We start from the raw sequence: 15,195 nt of genomic DNA, 5'->3' as shown, positions 1-15,195 counted from the left end.
AACCTCATCTCACAACGATGCTCAAACACAGGAGAAATTATATTCAGACCAGGACAAAAAGAAGATGGCATCAGAAGTAGACGGCTATCCCAAGATGCCAGACCTGACTCGTATGATTATTTATACTGTTTTTTGATTGTGAGGACTTTCGCATGTGAATGAAATGTTTTGCTATCATTAGCACAATCCTATGCAGAGTTTAAAGATTATTCCAGTCGTTGGGTTTATGGTCAGTTACCCACATCCACTGCATCTACTACTGGGTTATCTTGGTGGATTTCTCCCGTGCAAGACTCTAATTGGATAGCCCTTAAGAAATTTATTCTAGAAGAAAGAAGTTATACTTCTGTTGGGGCCATTATTTATTTTTCTTATTGAACTATAGTTGATATATAATATATTAGTTTTGGATGAATAACATAGTGATTCGATATTTTTATAGATTATTCTCCATTTAAAGTTATTACAAAGTAATGGCTATATTTCCCTGTGCTGTATAATACATCCTTGTTGCTTATTTATTTTATACATAGTAATTTGTATCTCTTAACCCCCTACTCTTATCTTGCCCCTCCTCCCCTCCCCAGTGGTAAACACTAGTTTATTTTCTACATCTGTGAGTCTGTTCCTGTTTTGTTATGTTCATTTGTTTGTTTTATTGTTTAGGTGCCACATATAAGTAATAGTATGGAGTATTTGTCTTTCTCTGTCTGACTTATTTCACTAAGGCTAATATCTTCCAGGTCTATCCACGTTGTTGCAAATGGCAGAATTTCATTCTTTTTTATGACTGAGTAGTATTCCATTTTGTGTGTGTGTGTGTGTGTGTGTGTGTGTGTGTGTGTGAGATGTTATATGTGTATAACATCTTTATCCATTCATGTGGGGTTGGACACTTAGGTCACTTCCATATCTTGGCAATTGTAAATAATGCTGCAATGAACACTGGGGTACATGTATCTTTTCAAGTTAGTGTTTTCTTTTTTTTAATATATATATGTGTGTATATATATATATATACCCATGAGTGGGATTGCAGGATCATATGGTAGCTCTATTTTCAGTTTTTTAAGGAACTTCCATACTGTTTTCCACAGTGGCTGCACCAATTTACATTCCGACTAAGAGCACAGGAGGGTTCCCTTTTCTCCACACTTATTATTATTTATAATAATAAACATTTATTATTTATAGAGTTTTTGATGATGGTCATTCTGACCGGTATGAGGTGATACTTCATTGTAGTTTTGATTTACATTTCTCTAATAATTAGCGATACTGAGCATCTTTCCGTGTGCCTGTTGGCCATCCGTATGTCTTCTTTGGGGAAATCTCTATTTAGGTCTTTTGCCCTTTTTTTGATTGGGTTGTTTGTTTGTTTTTGACATTGAGTTGTATGAGCTCTTTGTATATTTTAGAAATTAAGTCCTTGTCCATCACATCATTCGCAAATATTTTCTCCCATTCAGTAGGTTGTGTCCTTATTTTGTTGATGGTTTCCTTTGCTGTGCGAAAGCTTTTAAGTTTAATATGGTCCCATTTGTTTATTTTTGCTTTTATTTCTTCTGCTTTGGGAGACTGATCCAAAAAAAAAAATTGCTCTGATTTATGTCAAAGAGTGTTCTGCCTTGTCCTCTTTCAGAAGTTTATGGTTTTGGGTCTTACACTTGGGTCCTTAATCCATTTTGAGTTTATTTTTGTATATGGTGTGGGAAAATGTTCTAATTTTACTCTTTCATATGTAGTGTGTAAATTTCCCACCACCACTTATTGAAGAGACTTTCTGTTCCCCATTGCATATTCTTGCCCTTTTATGGTCATAGATTAATTGACCATATGTGTGCGGGTTTATTTGTGGGTTCTTTATTCTGTTCCATTGATCTATGTGTATGTTTTTGTGCCAGTATTATGCTGTTTTGATTACTGTAGCTTTGTAGTATAGTCCAATGTCAGTGAGCATTATTACTCCAGCTCTATTCTTTTCCCTTAAGATTGCTTTGGCAATGAAGATCTTTTGTGGTTCCATATGAATTTTAGTATTTGTTTTAGTTCTGTGAAAAAACGTCTTTGGTATTTTGATAGGGATTGCATTAAATCTCTAGTTTGCTTTGTTTAGTATGGACATTTAACAATAATAATACTTCCAATGATGAACATGGGGTACCTTTCCATTTCTTTTTATCATCTTCAATTCCTTTATCGATGTTTTATAGTTTTCAGAGTATAGGTTTTTAAGTTCCTTGGTTAACTTTATTCCAAGGTATTCTACTCTTTTTAATGCCATTTTAAACAGGATTACTTTCTTGTTTCTCTTTGTGATAGTTCATTACTATTGTATAAAAATCAACAGATTTTTGTATATTAATCTTGTAAGCTTCAACTTCACTGAATTCATTTATTAGTTCTAATAGCTTTCTAATTTATTTTTTATTGAAGTATAGTCGATTAACAATGTTAATTTTTGCTGTACATACTGAATATAGTTCCCTGTGCTATAGAGTGGGACCTTGTTGTAATTCTAATAGCTTTGGTGGAGACTTTAGTGTTTTCTGTATATAGTATCACATCATCTGCAAATGGTGACAGCTTTACTTCTTCCCTTCTAATTTGGATGCCTTTTATTTCCTTCTCTTGTTTGACTGCTGTGGTTAGGACTTCCAATACTATGTAAAATAGCAGTGGTGAGGGTGGGCATCCTTGTCTTCTTCCTGATTATACAGGAAATGCTTTCAGCTTTCACCATCTGGTACGATGTTCCCTGTGGGTTTGTCATAAATGTCCTTTTTTCAGTTGAGGTATGTTCCCTCTATACCCACCTTCATCAGAGTTTTCATCATGAACGGAGGTTGAACTTTGCCAAATGCTTTTTTGGTGTCTGTTAGATGATCATGTGACTTTTAGACTTCCTTTTGTTAATGTGGTGTATCACAATGATTGATTTGCAGATAGTGAACTATGCTTGAATCCCTGGAATAAAACCCACTTGATCCTGGTGTATGATACTTTTTATATATTATCATATTCAATTTGCTAATATTTTGTTGAGGATTTTTACACCTTTATTCATTGGTCTGTAATTTTCTTTTTTGTACTGTCTTTGCTTTATTTGGGCCACTACTCATATTACAAGATGGGACCCCCTCACTTAGCCAATCAAACTACTTGCTCTGACCATAGCCATAAAAATGAATCATATTTCATACAGATGGCCAACAGGCACATGAAAAGATGCTAAACATCGCTAATTAGTAAAGAAATGCAAATAAAAACTACAATAAGGTACCACCTCTCACTGGTCAGAATAACCATCATTAAAAAGTCTACAAATAACAAATGCTGGAGAGGGTGTGGAGAAAAGGGAACCCTCCTACACTGTTGATGGGAATGTAAATTGGTACAGCCACTATACAGAACAGTACGGAGGTTCCTCAAAAAACTAAAAATAGAGTTGCCATATGATCCTGCAATCCCACTCCTGGGCATATAGCTGGACAAAACTATAATTCAAAAAGATACATGCACCCCAATGTTCATAGCAGCACTATTCACAATAGCCAAGACATGGAAACAATCTAAATGTCCATCGACAGATGAGTGGATAGAGAAGATGTGGTACTTATATGCAATGGAATACTACTCAGCCATGAAAACGAATGAAATAATGCCATTTGCAGCAACATGGATGGACCTAGAGATTATCAAAGTAAGTGAAGTAAGCCAGAAAGAGAAAGACAAATACCATATGATATCACTTATATGTGGAGTCTAAAATATGACACAAATGAACTTATCTATGAAACAGACTCACAGACATAGAGAACAGACTTGTGGTTGCCAAAGGTAGGGGGTTGGGGGAGGGATGGATTGGGAGTTTTGGATTAGCAGATGCAAGTTATATATAGGATGAATAAACAACAAGGTCCTACTGTATAGCACAGGGAACTATATTCAATATCCTCTGATAGGGCTTCCCTGGTGGCACAGTGGTTAAGACTCCGCCTGCCAGTGCAGGGGACATGGGTTCGAGCCCTGGTCGGGGAAGATCCCACATGCCATGGAGCAACTAAGCCCACATGCCTCAACTACTGAAGCCTGCACGCCTAGAGCCCGTGCTCCACAACAAGAGAAGTCACTGCAATGAGAAGGTCGCACACCGCAGTGAAGAGTAGCCCCCTCTCGCCACAAGTAAAGAAAGCCCACGTGCAGCAACGAGGACCCAACACAGCAATAAATAAATAAATAAATACATCCTCTGATAAATCATAATGGAAAAGAATATGAAAAAGTATGTATATATACGTGTAACTGAATCACTTTGCTGTACAGCAGAAATTAACACAACATTGTAAATCAGCTATACTTTAATAAAATAAATTTTTTAAATGAATCATCTTTAAAAGTTACTCAAGCTCAATCAGAGCAATGAGGAAAATTTCAGTCAAAGAATATAACTTTCTGTTTTTTAGGAGCGACTGTCCCTCAGTTACAGGATGAATTTGTATTGCAAATATCAGGGTATGGTCATTGAAATTTAAGGGTTTCCCTTATGTGGAGGAAAATTAAATCATACTAAGGATAATCAGCTTAATGACTACAGGGAATTGGGCTGGGTGCTTTATGAACGATGCTAATATATCATTTCTCTTAAAGTTAGTGATTGGTATGTAACAGACAGGGACAAACGACCTGGGATATACTGGGCTGCACCTACTGGAATTTCTTGTCTTAAACATTTACTTATGACGCTACTAGCTATATTGCTTGTATTCTGCCTATTTACAATATTGTTATTTCTTGCATTAAGAATTGTGTGACTGGGACTTCCCTGGTGGTCCAGTGGGTAAGACTCCATGTTCCCAATGCAGGGGGCCCGGGTTTGATCCCTCGTCGGGGAACTAGATCCCGCATGCGTGCCGCAACTAAGAAGCCTGCATGCTGCAACAAAGATCCCATGTGCCACAGCTAAGACCTGATGCAGCCAAAATAAATACATAAATATTAAAAAAAATAAAATAGAATTGTGTGACTGAGCCTCCAATAAATATAATGATGCCTAGGCACCTTGAAACAACTGATCAAATATATAGTTCCACGTGAGATCAGTGATCGTAATAGTGTAATGCTAGATATGGGAAGAAGCAACAAGAGGGAACCATCTCCTGGACCATAAGGGACTAGTAAGATAGGTGGTCCAGAGACATGTATGGCTACCATTAACAGGGCATAGTCCAGCAATAACACATTGAATGGGCTAGCGGTTAAATACGGGCCTGAGCTAGCAACAAACCTTACTAGCGCTGAGGGAGAACTTGGCTATAAAATGCCTCCCAAACCTTGGTTGAATTTATGACCAAGAGGAAGGCACTGCCAACAAAAGAAGGTTCCCCACCACCCACTTCTACAAAAATGAAGTCATTAACTGCTTCAGTTGATACCAACAATACATCTGGAAAGTAATTAAGAGTGAAGATCAGGCTGAGGTACTCTATGCTCTGGGAAAACCGGCAGAAAGGCTTTCAGAGAGTTAGATATTTTCAGGAGGAAATTTTAAAAACCACTATTCTTGTATCTTCTCATACTTAGAAAAGGGCTAAAATCATAAGTGACATATGTGTTCCTTGTGACTAACAGTACCCTTCTACCAAGCGGTGTGCGTCATTGCACATACACGTTCTCCAAAATCACACAGAACCTGACCTCCTACCTACCTTGTGGAGCAGAGCGGCTGTCTCCTGGGCTATGGTCCTCAGTAAACCCCACACAAAATGGAAACTCACAGCTCTCACATTGTGCATTTTCACTTCAGTCGACCATTTCTGTGGATTTTGTTGTTGTTGCAGTTAAGTGGCATTACTGTGTCTAAACATAAGTGCTACATGCATATTCCGAGTATTTATGCAATATCTGAAGAGGTAAGTGAATGGACGCTATGAATCTTGGAAGGTATGAATGTTGGAAGATGCTCTTCCGCTCACAGTTGTGTGACCATCTGGGAAGTCCCAGTGTCCACATGTGTGAGGTTATTACCATGATGGTTAAGGGCAGAGACTCTGGAGCCAGCCTGCCTGGGTGTGAATCTCGGCTTGGCTACTTGTGATCTGTGTGACCTGAAGCAAGTGACATGAGCTCTCTGTGCCTCTGTTCTCTTGTCTTGGAAAGAGAGATAACAGAACCTGTCACGTGGTTGTGAGGATTAAGGGAATCAAAAAGCTCAGGGCTTACCACTTACACGGTCAGTGCTCAAGAAACATTCCTTTTTTTTTTTGGCCAAGCCATGCCGCATAGGGGATCCTAGTTCCCTGACCAGGGATCAAACCCGTTGCACCTATATTGGGAGTTTGGAGTCTTAATCAGGGAAGTCCCGAAATATTCCTTATTCTAAATATTTGTGTAAAAATGGAGGAGATCCTAGTCAAGGGGAGAGAGATACAGAACTGAAGAATACACTTACTCACTCGTGTATTCATTACAGTCTGGTGCTGAGGATAAATTAACTTAACAGACCCAATCAGTAGGGACACAATAGCCATTTTCCTTTGCTATAATAATAGAAGCAATTAGGTGAGCACAGGATTGCCCAGCTAAGGACTGCACTTCCCAGCATCTCTTGCAGCTAGATGTGGTCATGTGCTGACTATGCTCTGGCCAATGAGGTTTGAGGAAAAGTGATCCGGCATCTTGTAGGAGTTGCCCTTTGAAGGACTAAAGTGTGTCTTCCCCTTCCCTCATCCTTCTCCCCTTCCCCTGAGCCAGAATGTGGATGGGACGTGGGGGTGAGCCCTCTCCAGACATGTGGCACAGAGCACCAAGGTCAAAGGACCCTGGCTGCCCAACTCCAAAGAGTGTCTACACCTTCGCCCCGAGAGGTTACACACAGACCACCAACACGGAGGACAAATCAATTTTGGCATATTTAAGCAGCTATATTTTGGAATTTTACATCACAGTAGCCCAGCATGCATGTTTTGGGAGCACGGGGTCTAGAGCGGGAAGCAGAGGGACCTCGGGTATTAGGAAAGGCAGAGGATGCTGAGGCAGCACAGGGGACATTCCCATGCCTGGATCTCCTCGTACTCTGCACCAGGCTTGGAAGGGGAGGTGCAGTTCGAGCCAGGTTTCGAAGGTTCAGGAGGAAACTGGGAATCAGAGTCAGAGTCATCCGTTTCCAAGTAATAGGCGAAGCAAACAGTTGGCTTAAAGGAACGAGAACACAGAAGAAAGAGGAGAACGTTAGTGCCCTGGGTAGCATCCCCTCTCCCAAGTGTGAGGGCTGAGCACGTGCACTCAGCGGCAGCCCACCTGGGGCTGAATTCCAACTTGGCTACAAACAGCTGGGGATCCTGGGCCAAGCGACCTGACCTTCCCCTGCCTCAGTTTACACTTCTGTATAATGAAGTATAAATAAGTGCTTTCTCAACGGGGAGTCGTGAGGATTGAACAGGATGATCCAAGAAAAGTGTCTTTAACAATGCCTGCTGCATAGTGAGAGGGGTTTTCTTCTACTCAGTGCCCTCATCTTTGCAAAACAGTTCTTCCCCAAAATGGCCTTAGTGTGGGTTTCTCAACATCCACACCACGGACATTGTGGGGCGGGATCATCCTTTGCAGGGGATGCTGCACGCTGTGCATTGCAGGATGTTGAGAGGCATCCCTGGCCTCTACCCGCTGTACACCAGCGGCATCACCCCTTCAGCTGTGACAGCTACAGATGTTTCCAGACACTGAAGATGTCTGCAGGGGGGCAAACTGCCTCTGGTTGAGAATCACTTCCTCATCCATACTTCTGTTCTCTGAGTTTGGGGAAAGGTAAGGACCTTCTACCCCACACAGTCCCATGGTCATGGGACCCAGGCTGGGGCAATTAGGGTCCTGCATCCCCTCAGCTGATGGTTGGTTCAGTGGTGGGCAAAGTACCCAAAATGGGCCAAACAGAATGCTGTCCACTTCTAAGATTTTTGCTTCATGAAAAATGTGTCCCAACTGACCTCTTATTAACTAGCTGCAGGGAGAAAACAAAATCAGAAAGTATTCAGTAGAGGAATCGGACAAGTATTTCTTCCGAGTACATCAGCAATGATGGCAGACAGACCTCGTGTGCACCTAGATGTGATGTCTAGAAAAGGACAGGGCATCACGTAGGTGGTATTCCAGAGATCATAGCTACCCTGAATCTCATTCACGGGGAAATGGTTAAAAAATAAATAAACAAACAAATAAATAAATAAAACAATATGGGGTGGGGTGACTCTGGTCTTCAAAGTTGTCATAGGCAAGAAAGGTTGAGGAGATTTTCCAGATTAAAGAGGTCTAAAGATACATTACTAAGCACAATACCTGGACCAGAACGGACCTTGTGCTGTGGGGAAAAGAACGGAAAAGAAAAGGTAGTATGTAGCTAATTCACAAAACAGGAACACGGACATAGATCAGATGAAAGTGTGCATAAGGACAAAAGCCTGAATGTCACAAGAGTCCCACACTTACGTAAGAGTATATTCTATATCTAAGGTGATAGACTGAGGAATGTATATATAAATATATATATTAGAGAGAACATGAAAATACAAAATATTAACAATCGGTGAATTTGGATGATCTCTGTACTGCTTTGCAAAATCTGTGACTCTTACATTCTTTTCTAATAACATTTCTAGAGAGTCCTCCCTGGGACTGCTGCAGGCACTAATAGGAAACGTGTTCTTGCGAGCATCCTCACCCTGTGCCTCCCCTGACCTCTCCCCGTGGCACCCCTGGTTCCCCATCAGGGCCGCTCCAAACTCCGCCCCCACCTGTTAAGGATCCCAGACACAGAGCAGACGCCTCATTGGCCACAGTGAGCCACGTGCCCAGCCTGGAACAATCACGGGGGACCTTGGCATTGCCGGCTCTGATTGGTCAGGGGCATACCTGGAGCTGGTCTGAGGATGGGATCAGATCCATCCGAAGGGCATGGAGACAGGTGGTCCCCCAAGAAAAATCAAGGGTGTTAGTAGCAGAAGGAGGAATGGTGTCCAGGTGGACAAAGCCACAGCTGCCTACGCAGGAGGGACCCTTACGTAACTCATTCCCTCACTTAATCAGCCCATGTGTATACAGTGCCTAACACTGGTTACATCTGTTCTAGGCAGGGGGATATGCCATTGAACAACAGAGGAGGTTGCTGCTCCCCAAGAACCACTCGAGTAGGGAACACAGATGATGAACACACAGATACAGGTGTGCCCTCAGGTAGCAATAATAACGCTGAAGAAACTGAGCAAAGCAAGGGGTTAGAGAGAAATGAGGCCAAAGTGAGCAAGGGAGGCTTCATGGAGGAGGTGACCTTGGAGCAGAGGCAGGAATTAGGAAAGAAAAGAAGGCAGGAAAGAGGGCAGCATCTCCAAGAAAACCATCCCCCAGAGCTGGGGCTACATCCTCAAGGGTACAAGGGGCACTGAGCCACCCAAGGGTCTCTGCTGGGCAGAGGGGGTGGTAGATGTGCCTTTCCTCTCAGAACCCAGGGGACTCTGGTCAAGCGAGGAAACAAGCAGACTTACCAAGGGACAGATCGGCAGGAGTTTGGCTGACATCGTTCCCTCCGTTTTGGAGGGATTGCTCAGCAGATCATCAGGAACCTCAGAAGGCAGGGCTGAGGGAGGAGGAAAGAGGCATGAGGCCATCTTGCCCTCTGAGGCTTGAGAAACAATAATAATAAAATCTTCATCACGAACCCTTGACAAGAGCTAATATGTGAGGAGTACTTGCGATGTGGCAGGCATGCTTTTAAGCATTTTACAATTATTAGCTTGTCTGGTTGTTCATTATAACTCCCTGAAATAACTACTATTATCATCTCATTTTACAGATGAGGAAACGGAGGCACAGAAAGGTTAGGGACGTTGCACAGCAGTGCCTGCAGACATGCATTAAATTGCATCCTGTAGTCTCACAGGGAACAGACGGGGAATGTCAGTGAGTGAAGGGGCTGGGGTAAGACACCAGGGGTGTCCAGGCCACAAAAAGAAGCTCCAATGCATTCAGCTCCCAGGAGACACTGCTGTAGGCTCTGAACAGGGGAGAGACAGGACGCACTGACATCAGGTGATGTCAGGGATGTTCCATCCTGGGTGCCCCTCAGGGCCCTCCCTTCCCAGCAGGAGCCAGTGGGAGCTACTTGGGGTTGGGATCAGTCTTCAGGGTCAACACTTCCCCATCAGCCGTGCCCTGGAGACCCTCCCCACTGCCACCTGCCCACAGTTTTCCACCCCGTGTGTGTCTCACCTCCTTTCTCCGGTGGCTTGGTCTGCACCGCCTCCGTTTCCTGGCCCTCGATGGTGCTGAGAGGTAGCATCGTGACACCACAGGTGCTCCCTATGGACAGGAGACCAGAGCAGTCAGTGCCTGGGCTGGGGACCCAGATGGCCTGGGTGTGAACCCCAGCACTGCTCTCAGGTGTCGGATGGACTCAGACAGCTCCATCCCCTCCCCAAGTCTCCAGGTCCCCAACATCCAAGGGGAAGTGTTGGCAATGCCTCCCTCCTAGAGTGGCTTCCAAGGCCCAGTGTGTGATGTGGGGAGAGCGATTGCCATGGTGCCTGGCAAGGGCAAGGGCAGGGATCATGGGTGTGGGGTTTATGCCTCTTTAAGAATAGAAAAATTATGACACAAAGTGCTGGGGCCTGAAGGTGCAGCTCAGTTAACTTTATATCAAAAGGGCCTGTGGTGTCTGACATACAGCAGGCACTCAATAAGCACACTCATGGCCAGCATTCCCAGTGCTGTGTTTCAGCCCGGTCCTAAGGCTACACTGCAGCTTGACCAAATGGTTCAGACCAGGACCCCTCCTCCCTGTCCTCGGGGGCCTCTTCTGGTACAGGATGCTCAAGGGATGGCCTCTCAGGACTGCTGTGAAGACGAGGGGGCTGGTCCACAGACCCCTCACCACAGCCCCTGGGGAGCGAGCGGCCAGCACTGCAGCAAGGGTGCCTAGCAGCAGGCTCAGCTGAGGGGTCCTGGGACCCCGCCTCCACCCCAGCTTTACCCTGGGCAGGACTTGGGCCAGTGTGTCTGGAGGGTGCACTGGGGGGTTCCAGCCTTCCAGTCACGAGCGGAGAGACCTCAAGGATCAAGCTCGCCCGATTTAACAACAAGATTACAAGAAACACACAGCAAACTGAGATTTGAATTTCAGATACACAAACCATACTTTAGTATAAGTAGCTCCCAAACACTGCATGGGACGGGTCTACATAAAAAAATCACCCTTTATTTATTTTGCCACGTTATGTTTAAGTAGAGGCAAGAAATATCTGGGACATGGTTACACTGGAAGGTAATTCTTTGTTTGTCTGGAGTTCAAATTGAAGTATGCATCCTGCATTTTACCTAACAAGCCCCGATTCCGCGGGTATTTAACCTCTTGTGCGGTCAGGTGTCCCCTCCATAGACATAAGGACAATGAATGATTAAACAGGAGGGTTGAATACGATTAAACACATGTCCGGTATTGAGAACACAGCCTGACACACAGTCAGGCAGTTTATGTGTTGGATCCAACTCTGTTGTTATTGGTGGGGGGGAGGGTGGTTAGGAGGCCTCTTCCTCCACCTCCTCTCCCACCCCCACCTTCCCTGCATCACTGTCCCTGATGCCAGGACCTTCCAACCTGGCCTCTGACCTCTGATCTCCTGCAGCGCCCCTCCCCCATCCATCCAGGCCCTGGTTCTGGGCCAGGTCTTCCAGGGAAGACAGAACCTTATGGAAGAAGATCCCCAGGTCACAGAGCTTCATGCTTCAGAGCAGCTGAGGCACAAGGGCCTGGCTGCCAGTTCAAGTGTGACTGGGGAGTTAGGGCTGGCCCGGCAGGACCATCAGACACACGATGACCCCCCAGGAACTTGGTGATCCCCCATCAGGGACTCACACGCACACTCCAACACCCCATGATGTTCTCTGAAAACCTCTGAGACACCCTTGGAGCCCACAGACCTATTTTTAAAAATTGAGACCCACCAGTAGACTCACACACACACACACACACACACACGCACACGCTTGGGACACACACAACGGCAGATGCACAACCTGAAAATACAAGTCACCCTCTCCAACACAATTCCCCTCTGGCTGACACCAAGGGCCAATCCCCAGTCTCACCCATGGCCCAACCCCCAGAGGCTGCCCCCCCCCTAAGATGGGCGCCCCTGGCATGCTCCCAGCCCTAACCCGCAGCGAAGCAAGTGCACGCGCAGAATCACTGGAGGCTGCACTGCCCTTTGCCAAATGTCCTTCTCTTAAGTAAATCTCCATAAGCTTCCTCAGGCGCCCCCCCAAAGCCTGCAGGAGGGGCTCCACGTCCCCCGAATGGCCCTCTGGTTATTCTTTTTTTTTTTTTTTTTTTTTGGTGGTACGCAGGCCTCTCACTGTTGTGGCCTCTCCCGCTGCGGATCACGGGTTCCTGTCGCGCAGGCTCAGCGGCCATGACTCACGGGTCCAGCCGCTCCGTGGCATGTGGGATCCTCCCGGACCAGGGCACGAACCCGCGTCCCCTGCATCGGCAGGTGGACTCTCAACCACTGAGCCACCACGGAAGCCCTGGTTATTCTTTTAGGCCAATTCCGTACCTGGCCCCCTGATCCCGAAAAGACCTCTCCCGAAGTATCCCCTCCCCCCATACCCCGGCCTCCTCCATCCAAGTACAGAGTCCCCCATCTGCCCGTCCTACCCCCTAAAACCTCAGGACCAGGACCCGGGCTCCTCCTCCACCTGTCCTGGACGGAGTCCCCACCACCCCTACTACTGACACCCCAGCCTCCTCTGTCCCCTCCACTCTTCCCTCCTCCCAGTGGCCAGAGGAATCCTGACCTGGAGTCGCCCCGTGGCTCACAAGGATCTGAGCCTCCCGACCGCCCTCAGGGGAGACGCGGGTTCCTCAAAAGGGGCCCCACCGCGGGCACCATCGGGTCTCAGGGGCTCCTAGGCAGCAGCTCCTGCGCCCCATTGCCGCGAACGCAACCGCACATCCCCGAGGAGACTCTGCAGCGCGACCCCGCGCTGCCCTGGCCCCAAACTGTCCCCGCCCTGATGACAGGGACCCTTCAGAGCTGTGGCCTCGGGACTGACCTCCCGACCTAGGTTCTGCCTGGGCCGCTGGGCAGGAGCGGGCGGGCTTGCTCAGGGCTTGTCCTCGGCACCTGAGCAGCGCTGGCTCCAGAGATGCCCAAGGAGGCGGTGGACAAACTTGGGTGAATGAATGGGAATGAGCTGCTCAGTGATACGCACAAACCCCCAACCCCCGCCCCCGAACACAAGTCAGGTGGTTAAAACAGTCTCTGACACCAGCACAGGCGTCAGAGTGTTGGCTACAATTGTATTTTTAGGGGGGAGGGTCGGGGACCTCTTCCTCCACGAAGGCCCCCAGCCTGCCAGCATCACTATCCTTGTTACTGAGGGGTTCCTACTGGGCCTCAGAATCCGTCTGCTCCCCCAGCGCTCCTCCCCCACTGCCCAGGCCAGGCCTTCCTAGGAAAGGCACAGAGGCTCATGCATCAGAGGCACTGGGGCCTGGGGACCCCTTGGGGGTGGCTGGGGGACAGGGTGGGTCCTGCAGGACCATCAGGCGCACAATGACTCCCTCCCACGAGGTGGCCTCCTGCCCAGGACTCACACTCCTACTCACAGTGGGATACTTTGAGAAACTCAGAGACACCCCTTCGGCCTCGGTGTTCTACTTGTACAAATTAAGACCCACTTGTAGACCCTCAAATACACACAAATGGGCAGTAACACAACCTGAGGCTCAGTAACACTCAGGCACGTGCACGCACACACACACACACACACACACACAAATGTGCATATACACACAGCTTCAAATACTGGGCACACCAGGCACACACACACGCAGGACACACACGCCTGCACACTTAAAGCTCAAAGGGCACCCTATGGGATACTCAGACCTCCTCTGCCTGACACCCCAGAGTCCACCCTCAGTCTCACCTGGGGACCCAACCCCCCAGTAGCCTCTCACCTCAGATGCCCCCTGTCACTCTGCTTTGGATGCCCCCCAGCTCCTACTCACAATGGCTCACGTTAAACCTCAGAATCACTCCTTCAGCCTTGTAGGCTTGAAAAAATTGAGAGCTCCTAGCAGATCAGACAGACAAATATGCAGAAATCCATCCACAGAAATACAGGCATGCAGACACACAGACACAGACACACACACACCTGGAAAATCGGAGTCACCCCCTCAGCCTTGCAAGCCTTTTAAAAACAATAAAACCCACTTGCTCCCCACTTACAAATGTGCAGATTCAGATTCACACAACTTCAAACCACAGGTAACCCACGCAGACACACCCACACAGACATACACACACACACAGCTTCCAGATAAACACGTTGGACACTGGGGCATAAAGACACAAACACACCTGCAGCCACATCTCAAAACTCAAAATCACCCTCCAGACACACGATTCCCTCTGGCTGACACCCAGGACAGACCCAGGTCCCGTTGCCCAGAAGCTGCCTCCTTTCACATGTGCGGACCATTCATGCTCCCAGCCCCCCTGACAGCCGGACACTTATGTGCATAACCACTGTTGGCTCAAAAGCCGTTTTCCAAAAGCCCTTCTCATTCCCAAAACTTCATATGCGTCCTCTGAGAACCCTCTTTCCGCAGCTCCAACGCCCCCTAAACTGCTTCAGGTATTCCCTCCAAATCATTCAACCATGCCCCCAGCCGGCCAAGTTCGTAAGTGGCTCCCTTAACTCCCAACTGACCCCTCCAGGGTCCTGGAGGCCCCTTAATAACCGTCTGCCACCGCCATCAGATTAGCATGCCCCTCACATAGTGAAGACATGAGCTCCCCAAATTCAGACACACAATCAGACTCTGCTGCAGTCACACACCCACACAGAGACACACACACCTAAGTACCCATTGACTCCACCTGTCAGACAAAAATGCACACCCTTGGGCACAACTCCGCAGAGTCAGACGCAGACTCACACAGACGCCTCTCAAAGTCAGAATTCGTGCTGTGTGGAATCCCATTAAAATCTCCCGCCCTGGGACGGACAGACAAGGCCACACACTCCCCGGACCCCCGCAGAGCCACACCCCCCCCACCTTGACATCGTCACCTGCTGGCAAGCCAGTCACTCACTCACACCCACGCCCAGACCCTTCACCCTCAGAGACACAAC

This window comes from Globicephala melas, chromosome 19 (genome assembly GCF_963455315.2).
Source record: "Globicephala melas chromosome 19, mGloMel1.2, whole genome shotgun sequence".
In the NCBI taxonomy this organism is placed as follows: domain Eukaryota; kingdom Metazoa; phylum Chordata; class Mammalia; order Artiodactyla; family Delphinidae; genus Globicephala; species Globicephala melas.
This window is presented reverse-complemented; position numbering follows the sequence as displayed.